This window comes from Schistocerca cancellata, unplaced genomic scaffold, assembly GCF_023864275.1.
Source record: "Schistocerca cancellata isolate TAMUIC-IGC-003103 unplaced genomic scaffold, iqSchCanc2.1 HiC_scaffold_1140, whole genome shotgun sequence".
NCBI classification, from domain to species: Eukaryota; Metazoa; Arthropoda; class Insecta; order Orthoptera; family Acrididae; genus Schistocerca; species Schistocerca cancellata.
The window spans coordinates 2,199,787-2,213,891 of record NW_026047139.1 but is presented as its reverse complement, the minus strand read 5'-3'; the positions used below and the strand labels follow the sequence as shown (position 1 = coordinate 2,213,891).

Here is a 14,105-nt window from a genome sequence, read left to right as displayed (position 1 = left end):
CCGTCGGTTCCTCCTTCATCTAAACAACATTCTTCCAAGAAGGCTACAAAGAAACCCAGTTCCTCTCCTTCTCCGCCAAGGCGTGCCCCCTCTACAGCACCACCTGGTGGAAATCGCCCTCGGCCATCTTCTGTGTCGCCGAGGCGCACTGCTGGTGGCCGGTCAACCGGCCGATCGCTGGTGGCAGGGACTGCTCCTGACCAACCTATGGATCAGGATCTTCTGCCTTCGGCTGAATGCCATTCCATGCTGTCGGTTGCTAGCTCCGAGCAGTCTTTGAGTTGACAGCAACTTCGGTCACATTCCTCCATTTTCTTTTCACCCCATGTCCATTATCCACTGGAATATCCGCGGCATTCGAGCCAATCGGGATGAATTGTCGGTCCTCTTACGCTCCTACTCGCCGGTCATCTTCTGTCTTCAGGAAACAAAGCTGCGTCCCCATGACCGCTTTGTTCTCCCTCACTTTCAGTCCGTCCGATATGACCTCCCCTCTGTTGAAGGCACTCCAGCCCATGGAGGACTCATGATTCTTCTCCATGATACTCTCCATTATCACCCAATCCCCTTAAACAGTTCCTTCCAAGCTGTCGCCGTCCGTCTTTCCCTTTCTGGATACACGTTCTCTCTTTGTACTGTATACATTCCATCATCCACACCAATGTCACGAGCTGATCTCCTTCATCTTCTTGGTCAGCTTCCACCCCCCTATTTGCTGGTTGGGGACTTCAATGCCCACCACCCGCTTTGGGGATCTCCTCATCCTTGTCCACGTGGCTCTCTATTGCTAGACGTCTTCCACCAAGCGGATCTAGTTTGCCTCAACACTGGGGTCCCCACATTTTTGTCTGCCTCCACGACAAATTTATCTCATTTGGACCTTGCGGTCGGTACTGTTCCGCTAGCTCGGCGCTTCGAATGGTTCGCCCTTGATGATACACACTCGAGTGACCACTTTCCATGTGTCCTTAGACTGCAGTCTCCACTGCCATATATGCGCTCGCGACGCTGGAAATTTGCCCAAGCCGATTGGACACTTTTTTCGTCTCTCGCGACATTCGATGACCGTCGCTTTCCCAGCGTCGACGATGAGGTCACACATATTACCGACGTTATTGTTACAGCTGCGGAACGTTCAATACCACACACCTCCGAATTGCCCCGGCGCCCCCCAGTTCCTTGGTGGAAAGAGGCATGCCGTGACGCACTACGTGAGCGGCGACGTGCTCTACGCAATTTCCGTCACCATCCTACTTTGGCCAACTGTATCCGCTATAAGCAGCTCCGTGCGCGATGCCGTCGCGTCATCCGCGATAGCAAGAAGGCAAGCTGGAAATTCTTTATTAGATCATTTAACGCCTTCTTTCCCTCCTCGGAAGTTTGGAGTCGGCTTCGACGGTTCTCAGGCGCGCCTAGTTTCTCCCCGGTCTCTGGGCTCACTGTCGCGCATGATACCTTAGTGGACCCCGTCGCAATTTCTAACTCGTTGGGTCAGCACTTTGCTGAGATTTCGAGCTCTTCAAATTACCCGCCAGCGTTTCTCCCGAAGAAACGTGCAGCGGAAGTGCGACCTCTTGCTTTCTCCTCTCAAAATCACGAAAGCTACAATACTGTTTTCTCCATGCGGGAACTCCAACATGCCCTCTCATCTTCTCGCTCCTCCGCCCCAGGACCGGATGGTATCCATGTCCAAATGTTGCTGCATTTATCAACCCCTAGTCTGCGTTACCTCCTTCGCCTTTATAATAGAATTTGGACCGACAGTACCTTTCCCAAACGGTGGCGGGAAGCTATTGTCGTTCCTGTTCCGAAACCTGGAAAGGACAAACATCTCCCCTCTAGCTATCGCCCCATTTCTCTCACGAGTAGTGTCTGTAAGGTTTTGGAGCGTATGGTGAATTACCGTTTAGCTTGGTGGCTGGAATCCCGCAGTCTTTTAACACCAGCCCAATGCGGATTCCGGAAGCATCGTTCTGCAGTTGACCATCTTGTTGCTCTCTCCACTTATATCATGAACAATTTTCTCCGGAAACGCCAAACAGTAGCAATATTTTTTGATCTGGAGAGAGCATACGATACCTGTTGGAGGACAGGCATCCTCCGCACACTGTTCTCTTGGGGCTTTCGAGGCCGGCTGCCCCTTTTTCTTCGCGAATTTATGGCAGAGCGCACTTTTAGGGTGCGGGTGAACACTACTCTCTCCCGTACTTTCTCCCAAGAAAACGGGGTACCCCAGGGATCCGTGCTGAGTGTTGTACTGTTTGCCATCGCCATAAATCCAATTATGGATTGTCTCCTTCCTGATGTCTCGGGCTCCCTCTTTGTGGACGATTTTGCGATCTACTACAGCTCTCAACGGACCAGCCTTCTTGAACGACGTCTTCAAGGATGTCTCGATCGCCTCCACTCGTGGAGCATCGAAACTGGCTTCCGTTTCTCACCCAGTAAGACCGTTTGTGTCAATTTTTGGCGACGTAAGGAGTTTCTTCCGCCCTCCTTACATCTAGGTCCTGTCAACCTTCCGTTTTCAGACGTCGCTAAATTCTTGGGTCTTATGTTTGACAGAAAACTATGCTGGTCCTCCCACGTTTCCTATCTTTCGGCTCGCTGTCTGCGATCGCTTAACACCCTCCGTGTCCTGAATGGTACCTCCTGGGGAGCGGACAGGGTGGTCCTTCTCCGCCTCTATCGCGCCTTAGTGCGCTCGAAATTGGATTATGGAAGCATAGTCTACTCCTCTGCTCGGCCGTCTATTCTTCGGCGTCTCGATTCTATCCACCACCGTGGATTACGTTTAGTGTCTGGAGCTTTTTACACTAGCCCTGTGGAAAGCCTTTATGCTGAGACTGCTGAACCTCCGCTGTCCAATCGGCGAGCAGTCCTCCTGAGTCGTTATGCTAGCCATCTGTCTTCCATGCCTGCTAATCCAGCCCACGACCTTTTTTTCGACGCCTCCTTTGATGTAGGGTATGCAGGCCGCTCCTCCTCCCTACTACCCCCGGGAGTCCGCTTCTGTCAACTGCTCCATTCTCTTTCCTTCCGCTTTCCTAAAACCTTTTTGACAACTTGGGGTACAGCACCGCCTTGGCTCCGTCCCCGGATCTGCCTGCTCCGTGACCTTTGTCAATTTCCCAAGGATGGTACCCCTACACTTATTTATCGTCGGGCATTTGCTGCTCTATGTGCACAAATGACGGACGCCACATTTATTTACACCGACGGCTCGAAAACATCGTTAGGTGTAGGGAGTGCCTATATTGTTGGCGACACCCCAAATCGCTTTCGGCTTCCCGACCAATGTTCGGTTTATACTGCGGAGCTTTACGCTGTTCTCCAGGCTGTCCACTACATCCGCCGCCATCAGCGGATACAGTACGTTATCTGCTCCGATTCTCTCAGCTCTCTCCTCAGTCTCCAAGCTCTTTACCCTGTGCACCCTCTGGTCTACCGGATTCAGGACTGTCTGCGCTTGCTCCACCTGGGGGGCGTCTCGGTGGCGTTCCTCTGGCTCCCGGGACACGCTGGTATCTGTGGGAATGAGGCGGCCGATATAGCGGCCAAGGCTGCAGTCTCTCTTCCTCGGCCAGCTATTCAGTCGCTTCCCTTCACCGATATACGGAGCGGTTTATGTCGCCAAGTTGCTCATTTATGGCATGCGCATTGGTCGGCACTTCCCCGTAATAAATTGCGGGAAGTGAAAGCCCTTCCTTGCGCTTGGACCTCTTCCTCCCGAACGCGTCGTCGGGAGGAGGTAATTTTAGCTAGACTCCGGATAGGGCACTGTCGTTTTAGCCATCGACATCTTTTAAGCGGCGATCCTCCCCCACTCTGTCCCCACTGCTCTCAGCTGTGGACGTTAAGACACCTTTTAATTGAATGCCCCTATTTTAATCCGTTACGCTCCCGTCTACAGCTATCGCCTGATTTATCGTCGATTTTAGCAGAAGATACGCGCTCAGCCGACCGCGTTCTCCAGTTTATTAGTGACAGTGAAATGACGTCAGTCATTTGAAGCTTTTTTTGGGGACAACCACCCCCTTTCTGTAGCAGATTTTTAAGCATTCTTCTATTTTTAGTTTCTCCAATTTTCTGACTTTGTTCCCATTGCTGCTGGTTTTCAATTTCGGTTTTTTACTGTCTTAAGTCACGGGCTGGGCGCTAATGACCATAGAAGTTTTGCGCCCTAAAACCACAAACAAAAAAAAAAAAAAACAAAAAAAATTAAGAAACATGAAAGGATAGATTTTGTTAATTCGATGCCTTCTGCATTTTTAAAACTCACAATTACATAATTATAAGTTGTGAGGTCGTAGTGCGATCTGGTGACAGCCTGCGAGAGTGTCCCAGTCTACAGATCACGTGTTTTGGTTGCAGTGTGTGTGTTTGTTAATACAGCCTTCATTTGGAAAACGGAAAAATATAGTTACATTTTGAGCACTGGAACACAGCGCAGTAATGAAAGTTTATGCCGCCAAACTGTCAAAGATACGGGTATGATAATAAAAGTTTTTGTAAAAATGAACAGTTCTTCCAAACTTATTTCTGTTTTACAGGAGAGAACATCATTAAAGAAGCTTGTTAAGTACAGGTTTCTCTTTAACCCATCTAGGCCTTACTGAAAATTACACTTCAAGGCTTGTAATATTGAATGTCTCAAGCCTCGAAAATTATGGACATAAATGATGCCACAACGTTCTTCTCCCCACATACACGACGTGAGGCCACTGCACTCATGAATACTCCACGATTTGATCTTTACCCAAGTTTAGCTTTTATCAAGAGTGGAGGGGAATAGGAGCAGGAAGGAAACAGGTATTTAGGATTACCTGCAGCCAGTGATAGGCAGGGATTAATCAGGAAAATAATACATGTTTGCATAAAGTTTCGTTTTGTCGTCCCCTTGTATATGCCGATCTTGTTCAAACAGTTCGTGTGAGCGCATTCTTATCAATTGATGCATTTGTCAGACTTCAGCTCACTATACGTTTTGCCATACGATAGACACATTGTTTCTTTCTCTGTTCCAGCTATTACTACTTTCAGAAAGCCATCTTTTTTCTTAATCTTTCAGCTTTTGTTGCCCCCGCTCACATTCGCAACGTAATACGTGTACGCGCGCACAGATGGCTCTTCTGCTTCGCATATCTACAGTGGCGTAACTCGCTCTGAGCATTTGGCATTACTAGTCATCACACACAGGCCTCGAGGTGCGTTAACACAGGCCATATTTTACGGCAATGTGTAGCCGCAACAGTGCTGCCATCAATGTTGCTACAATAAACGCCATTATTGCGTGATGACTGGGCAATATTGCAGATTGAACGGGTTGTTTCAGGTAGTTGCCGATGTATTGTTGACTAGTTGCTGGTTTTGTCCACCAAAAGTGGAGACTGTTTAACATGTTTGGGCCATATCTTCTTCAGTCCTTATCTCTAAATGGTTCGCAGTACTGAGTACTGCGCAATAATACAGACCATTGACAGTTAGTTCGCAATATATTGAAGAAGACAGCAGAGCTTACAAAATAATGCTAGCTCAGCACATCGTACCGCGCACGGGTAATATTTGCGCAATAAAAGGCAGTTTTTGCCGAGACCGAGTATAGTTCATTCGCTCCGAACGACTTTCCACAAAGAACTGAAAATAGTAAACTCACGAGAGAAAAAAAAACTGCTGGAGGACGTGTATTAAAGCAAAAAGCTGTACTTTAAAAAATCAAATTCCTGACTGTTTATGAAAACGTAATCCCCGCAAATAAATTTGTCCCAATAATGAATTAGTTGTTTCTTTTCTCTTAAAAGAAGTATCTGATGCTAGGCCCCTCCTCGAGGGGACCAAATAAATGAAAATCCGAGGATGCCAAATCTGGATTGTAGGGGATGACATAGTGTAGGGTGACCAGACGCCCCATATTTTAATGGATCGTCCTGTATATTTATAGTGCGTCACTTTTTGTCCCGCCAAAATATATGTGACATATTATGTCCCGTCTTTCAATAACCACCGTTTATATTGAACTGGTGTGTTTCTAAGTAATGTGTAACATAAGCAAATGTAGAAGAAATATGGTCATACCCAAAGAATCAAGAAAATACGCTCTTTCATTAACTAAATTGGTTGAAGTACGATTTTGTAAGTTCTTCGCCGATTAGTACATCTTTATTCATTCAGCGATCTTAAGAATTTGTTACAGTGATGTCTTGCCCCACTAATGCGCCGAAATATTGTGGCAGCACGTTACTGATATGCAGCAGTTATCCTGTATATTTATGGAACAAGCAGTACGCCAGGAAAAGCTTTAAACATCAGAGCATCCATATCATGAAATAAGACCACTCCGTGGCCCTTGTAGTTACTCTGCTTTAGTTATTTATAGTTGGGGGTGGGATAGGGAAGGGGAAGGAAAAAGGGTTATATAGGATTACCCACAATTACTTGCAGGCAGGGAGGAGGGAAACCACGTACATTTTGCATACCAAGTATTTTTTTTTTTTTTTTTTTTTTTTTTTTATATGGAGCAATTCACTTTGGAGGTGTGGCGGTGGGACTTGTAATCCCGTACCACCCTCTGACGGTGATAGTACTACATGAGCCAGGCAGAAAATTTTGCCTAACATGGGCAGGTGAAGGTGTGGCGGTGGGACTTTGCTGTTCTTGTCTGATTTATCTAACAAGGTTTTCCATACAAAATGTGAGCACAGTCTTACTATCTAGAACCTTGATCAGACTCTAGCTCGCTACACTTGATGCCATACGACAGACAGGTTTGTCTCTTTTTCCATTCCAACTACTAGTACTTTCACAGTGGCAGTTATTTTTCTTATCTAAAAGCTTTTCTCAGGTCTCTGAGTGACATTCGAGCAATCCACGCCCATAGTCGCAATGTAATACGTCTTGGCACGCACAGATGGCTCTGCTGCTTTCGCATATCTACAGTGGCGTAGCTCGCTCCCTGCTTTCTGCGTTGCTAGCCAACGCCCACCCCGGGCGAATTTTTACAGCAACGTATGGCCGCAATGATGTTTCATAAGTGTTGCTGCAATAAACGGCAATATTTCGGGATGACTGACAATACCGCTAACTGAACAAGTTGTTGCAAGTATTCCGACGTATGTTATCATGATTATCCCCTTAACAGTATATTTTGACAGTTTGCTTTACTTTTTTAACCCACTGTCATTAGCAGTAACAATTTCCATTTGCCTTTCCTTTAAAAGCAAATCAGTAATGGTAACCAGGCAGTTTTTATTCCAAACACGCACCGTTGTACCAAAGTGGTCTGAATATCAATAATCAGGAATTCCTGCAACACAGTGATTCTTATAGGCATTTCCGTCATGCGAAACATCTTTAAGAAAACTTTCTACGTCACTACTAGTGAGACTGTGGATTGTATAAACACTTCGTGTAATTTTCGAAACATACCAAACACGTCAAAAAATACGTGGTACTCTGTAGATCTTGCTCTAATAATAGACTTATTAAACGAAGTAGCTTATGTCGTAATTTCTGATTATCCATTCCAGTCCAGAATGTCAGTAAATATCCCCCTCCTCCCGAAATGTGAAATATGATTACAATAGTCTTTGTACTATTGGTAAATTCGGTTTGCTGAAAAGAATGGATATAAAATTATATAGCTGTTTGTAAACTGCTGCAGTTGGATATGAACTTCTCGAGAGAAGTATATAAAGCTGCGCTACTTAAAGATAAAATTCAGCTCCACGTTAATGAAGGAAAACCAGCGTCATCGGTGATAAACACGAGATTTACACCAATTTATCTGCATAGCATATCTACATCCAGAAGCTAATAGAATTAGTCAGTGAATGTAATACGAACTAGAACATTCTCGTCATACAAAAATTACTTGTAATTCGGGAAGAAAATAAACTTTACTACGTTTACAGTTATAGGGTATATTTTCGAGGACTTTATTGTAAAGTGAACTGTAGGTCCAAAAAACTGCATAAGCAGCTTCGGTACTTGAGCCCATTCAGAAGATTGTGTTTACTTACACAAGATTAAAAAGTTAATTTAAAATTTTCAATTACACGTGGAATGAATTAAACAGTTTTTTGCCCTACAAGACGAATGTAAGCTTTCGCTGTATGCCTCCAGGAAGCACTATATCGGCACCAAGATACGCTGCCCACATACAAAACTTACAATGTGCCAAGAGAGCATAATTTCGGTCACTAAATGTTGACCTGGTAGGTTTTAGGACTGCTAGAGAGTAGTGATGGGGAGCTCGTGAATGAGTCGTTCAAATGAACGCTTCACTCCAGTGAAGTGTGAACTAATCACTCAATTTCAGTGAACTGATACTTCAAACTCTTCACAGATAACACACTCCACACTTTTTTCTAGTTCACTCACTCTCTTACACTCTCCTTCATCCCATTACATCGGCGCTACGTCACTCATTCACTTCAGTCCCCCCTCTACTGCCTGTCGACGAATCGCACGGCGTTTGTGGGAAACGATAAGTTTTGTGATGGGTTGCGATGGTGAGGGGCGAGGGGAAGGCAGCGTCAGCTGCTTCCTGCAGTGCTGACATCATTACCCGTGACTATTTGTGCATTTCAGTTATACTTCGCGTCTACCGGTAGCCCATCGTTGGCAGCGCTTGCGGACAAATGAATATTACAGATACAAACGAAGAGGCTGGCTGTGTGAGCACGCACAGCCAACATGAAAATAGGTTTGTTAATAACACTGAAAGAGGGATTTTACCTGAAATCGTACCAATCTCTACAGGTGACAGTTTACGTTTTGAATCTGGAGAGTTATTATTCTCAAAAAAAAATGAAATCTACAGGAAAACTTCTGAATAATTACTTAACATATAAAAGACTTTGTGACAGTGGTAAACACACTCATTCTATTTTGGATTAAATTTTAAAAAGAACATAAAATTGGACTGCATTTCTTTGGTATCCCTAATTTTCAGTCCATGAATACAACAAATAATGTTTCACTTGGCAGATAAAGATTTTTTGGGCGCTTCATGAGAAAATGTCGAGCAAGATTAAATGTAATACATTCTTTATGTGTGACAGGCTTCTCTGTTTATCTTTCCTGTGACCCCTTCGACCATGCTCTATTTAAGTTAGCTCAGAAGCTAAAACGTTGCGTGCACGTTACTGTATAGTTCGGCCATCTGTTGATAAAATTATGAAGTATTACGAAGCTTTATTGTACGAGCGAGCGCAGCCGCGGCCGAGCGGCGAACTGAGCAACTTCGCCAGGCTTCTGTACTTCATGAATGAACTGCTTCGTTTGTATGCTTCACGGCAAAGCGATAAATGAATGAAGTAGTTCACAGGAATGAACGAGTTCGACCCATCTCTACTAGAGAGTCATGCCAGGCAACAGTCATTGCAACATACAGCATACCCACAATGGTGCGAACACATCGTTTTTTCATTCACGAAATTGCGCTTTGATCAGTGTAGTAACTCCTAGTGCAGAGGCTACTTTCTTCGCAATATCTCAATACACTGACCGAGTTGACGCAATTTCTATTCTTTGAAATTATTTAGAGAGTGGGAAGAGGAGCGTGAAGGAAGAGAGGTATTCAGGAATCCTTGTTAAGTCGTAAGCAGGAATAATACAGGAAAAATTTACATGGTTTGCATCAACATACCTTAAGCAACCTTGTTCACACAGTACGTGTGAACGCACTATTGCTAACTATCTTTTTTCAGAATCTAACTCGCTACACGCTCAGCATACAATAGATATTTTGTTTATGTCTCTGTTCCAGCTACTGCTGCTTCCTACTTTCAGAAACGCATATTTTTTTAAAAAATATATAATCTTTTGTTTATGGTGTATACGCCCTGGGACACCCTGCAAAATCTCGGGATTTTTTTCATTCGGCAGAAAACCGGGAAAACAATGGAATTTTTATAACTTTGACTGGTAACAACTGATACTCTTTAAAAGAATATTATTGTTTTCAGCTACTGGAGAACAATACTGCAGCAATGAAACAGAAACAAGAGGAAAAACGTAAATAAACAAAACTTATGTTGCAAAGGAAGTGCGCCATTTACAACAACAAAATATACTGCACATACAAGCGCCAGCCAATAGCAAAATGGGTCAAAGGCTTTATGACGAAGACCATGTAATACTTCATAACAACAAACTACATCCGACGTGCGTGACGTTACAACTGTATTGTAAACAAGTCCATTAAAAGTTCTAACATCTTCAAATGATTTAGGAGCACAAAAGTGAATAATTTCAGTATAACTGAGAAATCTAAATCCTTTGGATACATAACATACATGCATGTAATCATTTTATCACCACTGCATACCCTCCTCTTACATGTTTTCTTCAGCATTTACCCAAACATAGTGCAAAGACATGTCAGTATATTGTTAAACATGTGATAAAAATCAGTTTAATTTAATGCAAATATGAAGATACTTAAAAAAACTGTTGCTTACATTGATCCAACTTAATGGCCTTTCTCAAATTTGGGTACTTAATTAATCTGAACTTCTTTATTACCACGTGTTCTTTCATCCCCTACTTCTATAGCTGCACTACCATATCCTATGTATTCATAAATGTATTTAACACTTTAAACTGTCGTGCAAACTTCAGCATTCAAATGCCAATCAAATTTAGGAGGTATGGATTGTACAGTACAAAATAACGACTGTCAAGTGATTGTCCTCAAACATTAATACTAATACCACTAAGACACCCTCTGTACAATATATATTGGATATTTTTTGTCACCTATGTCTCTATTAATTCAATTATTTTAGCCTTGAATACTTGCACAATAATTTGTTATGTGATTTGATAGAAATAATTACGAAATTTTTTGTGCATTTGCCACCTGTCATACACACAGGATTTTGCTTAAGTGCACCATATGGTTGATGCAGCAAATCTTTTACTACATACACACATAGATGATGACTAACTGAAACCCTCAGCTGCCGACAGGTGTTGTTGATATACCTCGATGTGGGCAGCTGAAAATGTGTGCCCCGTCCGGGACTCGAACCCGGGATCTCCTGCTTACATGGCAGACGCTCTATCCATCTGAGCCACCGAGGACACAGATGAATAGTGCGACTGCGGGGACTTACCCTTGCATGCTCCCCGTGAGACTCACATTCCCAACTGTCCACAATTCTACATATGTAATGCACCTTATAGACATTTGCCCATTCACTCATTACTCGCGCACGCTTTGGCGATTCCCGTAAGAGTTTGGGCAACCTGTGCGCAATCGCACAGATGAAGGTCAATGGCTGGGTAGCCTTTAACTATATATATATATATATATATATATATATATGAAGACAGTAATTGATCTCGAAAGAACAGAATACTGTTGATGACCATGCAGCTTTTCCCTGGAATAAATGATGACTAACTGAAACCCTCAGCTGCCGACAGGTGTTGTTGATATAACTCGATGTGGACAGCTGCAGTCGAGCTATTCATCTGTGTCCTCGGTGGCTCAGATGGATAGAGCGTCTGCCATGTAAGCAGGAGATCCCGGGTTCGAGTCCCGGTCGGGGCACACATTTTCAGCTGTCCACATCGATGTATATAAACAACACCTGTCGGCAGCTGAGGGTTTCAGTTAGTCATCATTTATTCCAGGAAAAAGCTGCACAGTCATCAACAGCATTCTGGTTTTTCGAGAACAGTTACTGTCTTCATATGTACACACATAGTTTACAATGTGTTTGAATATCAGGAATTTCTGCACATAGGACTTCATCAATATCACAAATGTTTACTATTTTATAGATTTCACTTAAAATGATTAAAATATGGGCAAGAAGCAACCCTCTGTCTTTTAAATTAAGTAGTGCAAATGATTGCCTATGCTTTATCAAAAATGTGTTTTGTCTCCAGTGTCTCAATGAATTCCTTTATTTTAGCCTTGAATACTTACACAATACTTTGTGAACGGAAATTAGCTTGTTTATGCTGATCAATTTCCAGTCAACTAGGATTGCAAGTCATTGTAAAAAATAATGAAGTTTTCCCAAAATGTTGAACAATGGGCACTACATTCAAGTAGTTCTGATACGGATTTCTTGGAGACCATTAAATGAAGAAGGCAAAATACCTTTCCTTGCAATATTTGCAATATGATTCAGGTTTAGTGGTAAACAATAATGTAAGTTGATATAAATTTCTGACCTTAGGACACACTGATTTTTGTTACAAAATTGCCTCCTACCTTAAATATATACATACATTTCAATGCTCTGCGGAAATAATTTTTGTGAATGATGTAAAAGACTGAAATCATCTCTGATTGAAAGGCAATAGCATGTATATTGCAACACAGTCATTTTATTTCTAGGTAGCAGATGTACTTGATGTGTTATAGTTCCAGCAGTCACATCTGTTTGAATTGTCTCGTTGTAAAGCTAGACGTCTAATTTTCTAGTAATTATAGTAACCATTCAAATTTCTGTATTTTCATTCTCCACTCTTCCACAAAAATCTTTTGTCACAGTGAAAGAATGCACAAAAGGATTGGTGTGTTATAATTCAACAGGAATTTTAGTATTACATTATCAGTATAGCTTGACTGATGATTCTTCATTCAGTCTATAGCAAAGAGCAGCATTGATGATGTCATAAAAATATAATTGTTTATAAGATGGTGAATGATCATACATGGAAGTCATTGGAACTGACCTATGATAAAAAATATCATGAATATTAAAGTGATATAATCCCTATAAATCTCTGTGTGAAGTTTTGGCTTCAGAAATGACCATAGCAAATGCTGCATCATGCTGCAAATGCTGAATTATGGAAATAATTCTTTGATATTTCTTAAGTTCTTGGATCATTAGACATGCATCCTTGATAAAGTGCATAGAAAAACGACTTCTAGGCATAGCCTAAAACAAATATAGTTTCTGTATAGCAGTGAAGTCAGAAGTAATAGTTATTTAAAATTAAATAATTAAAAATTGCAAACTTCATTCAGACTATCTGGTAGCAGCAGCAAATGACCACAAAATTACTCGTAGAGAAAAGTAAGTAAAATGAAATGATGATGCCAATATACAATGTTATTTAGCCTTCATTACTGTGATATTTTGATTTCCACTGCTAGCGTCATTAACCTAGCAGTGGTCGCATTGTAGCTGCCTGGTATGCCTGTGTTACTATAAAGGAACCACATGAACATGAAGGTCCTTAGAATGCAATTTCACAAGACGTTGTTACTTTTGTGTGTCATTTTTACTATAGTACCTGATTCGTACACAGGGGGCAGCACTTTAACAATTGCTGTTCACATATTGGAGATTTTAATGTGTGATAGAGAGACTGTCATCAGAGTTATTAATATGAAAGCATCTATTTCCCAAAGGCTACTTCACATATGGTCTTTTTGTTTTTTGTGCACATTGATGGAAAAGTACCTTTCGAGTTATTTAGGATTCATTGACCACCTTGTATAATTAATATTAAAAACTGATACTTCAGTTCCTGTGTGCACATATCAACATTATGATAATGTGATACAAACTCGCTCATGAGAACTTACAGGGTACTTTTCCTTGATGTAGAACATATAAATTCGGCAAGAAGAAAGGTTTCACAATAAAAGTAAAGGAAAAAAATTACAAAATTGTTAATTTGTAGTTACATCATACAAAAAAAATTCTTTTGCTGTTGGTTGTTTGATTTCAAACTTGAAATTAAAACATGTCTTGGAATCCATGGAAGCAATATCTTGCCAGTATCAATGTTGAAAACAAGCAAAAATCGTTGAGATCCTCCATTCAAAGAATGGATTGACTGTCTGTATACATAACTAAGTTTGCATGGAACCCTCAGTGTGTAGGTCCTAAGCGCACAACTTATTATTCCGTAAGCAGGCAATACATAACACTTACATGTCCTCTACAACGATCAGACATAGAAAGATAAGTGAGAGCATAAATGACAAGTGGAGCTAAAACATAATCTTGACAAACAAAATTATTTAGTGAATCAGTATTTCTGACACATTCGGTTATGATTAAAAAATAATGGTACAATGTGTTGTGATGCCTGTTGGTTGAAGCAAGAACGGGTAAGAGATCATG

General features: G+C 42.0%; 2 non-coding genes across 2 annotated transcripts; one reads left to right on the top strand and one right to left on the bottom strand.

Moving 5' to 3' along the window:
- Window positions 1-11,014: 11,014 nt before the first annotated feature.
- Trnat-ugu (transfer RNA threonine (anticodon UGU)) lies at window positions 11,015-11,088 on the bottom strand. The gene has a single exon. It is a non-coding gene; the product is annotated as a tRNA-Thr (tRNA).
- Window positions 11,089-11,486: 398 nt separating this feature from the next.
- Trnat-ugu (transfer RNA threonine (anticodon UGU)) lies at window positions 11,487-11,560 on the top strand. Its single transcript has one exon. It is a non-coding gene; the product is annotated as a tRNA-Thr (tRNA).
- The last annotated feature ends 2,545 nt before the right edge of the window (window positions 11,561-14,105 follow it).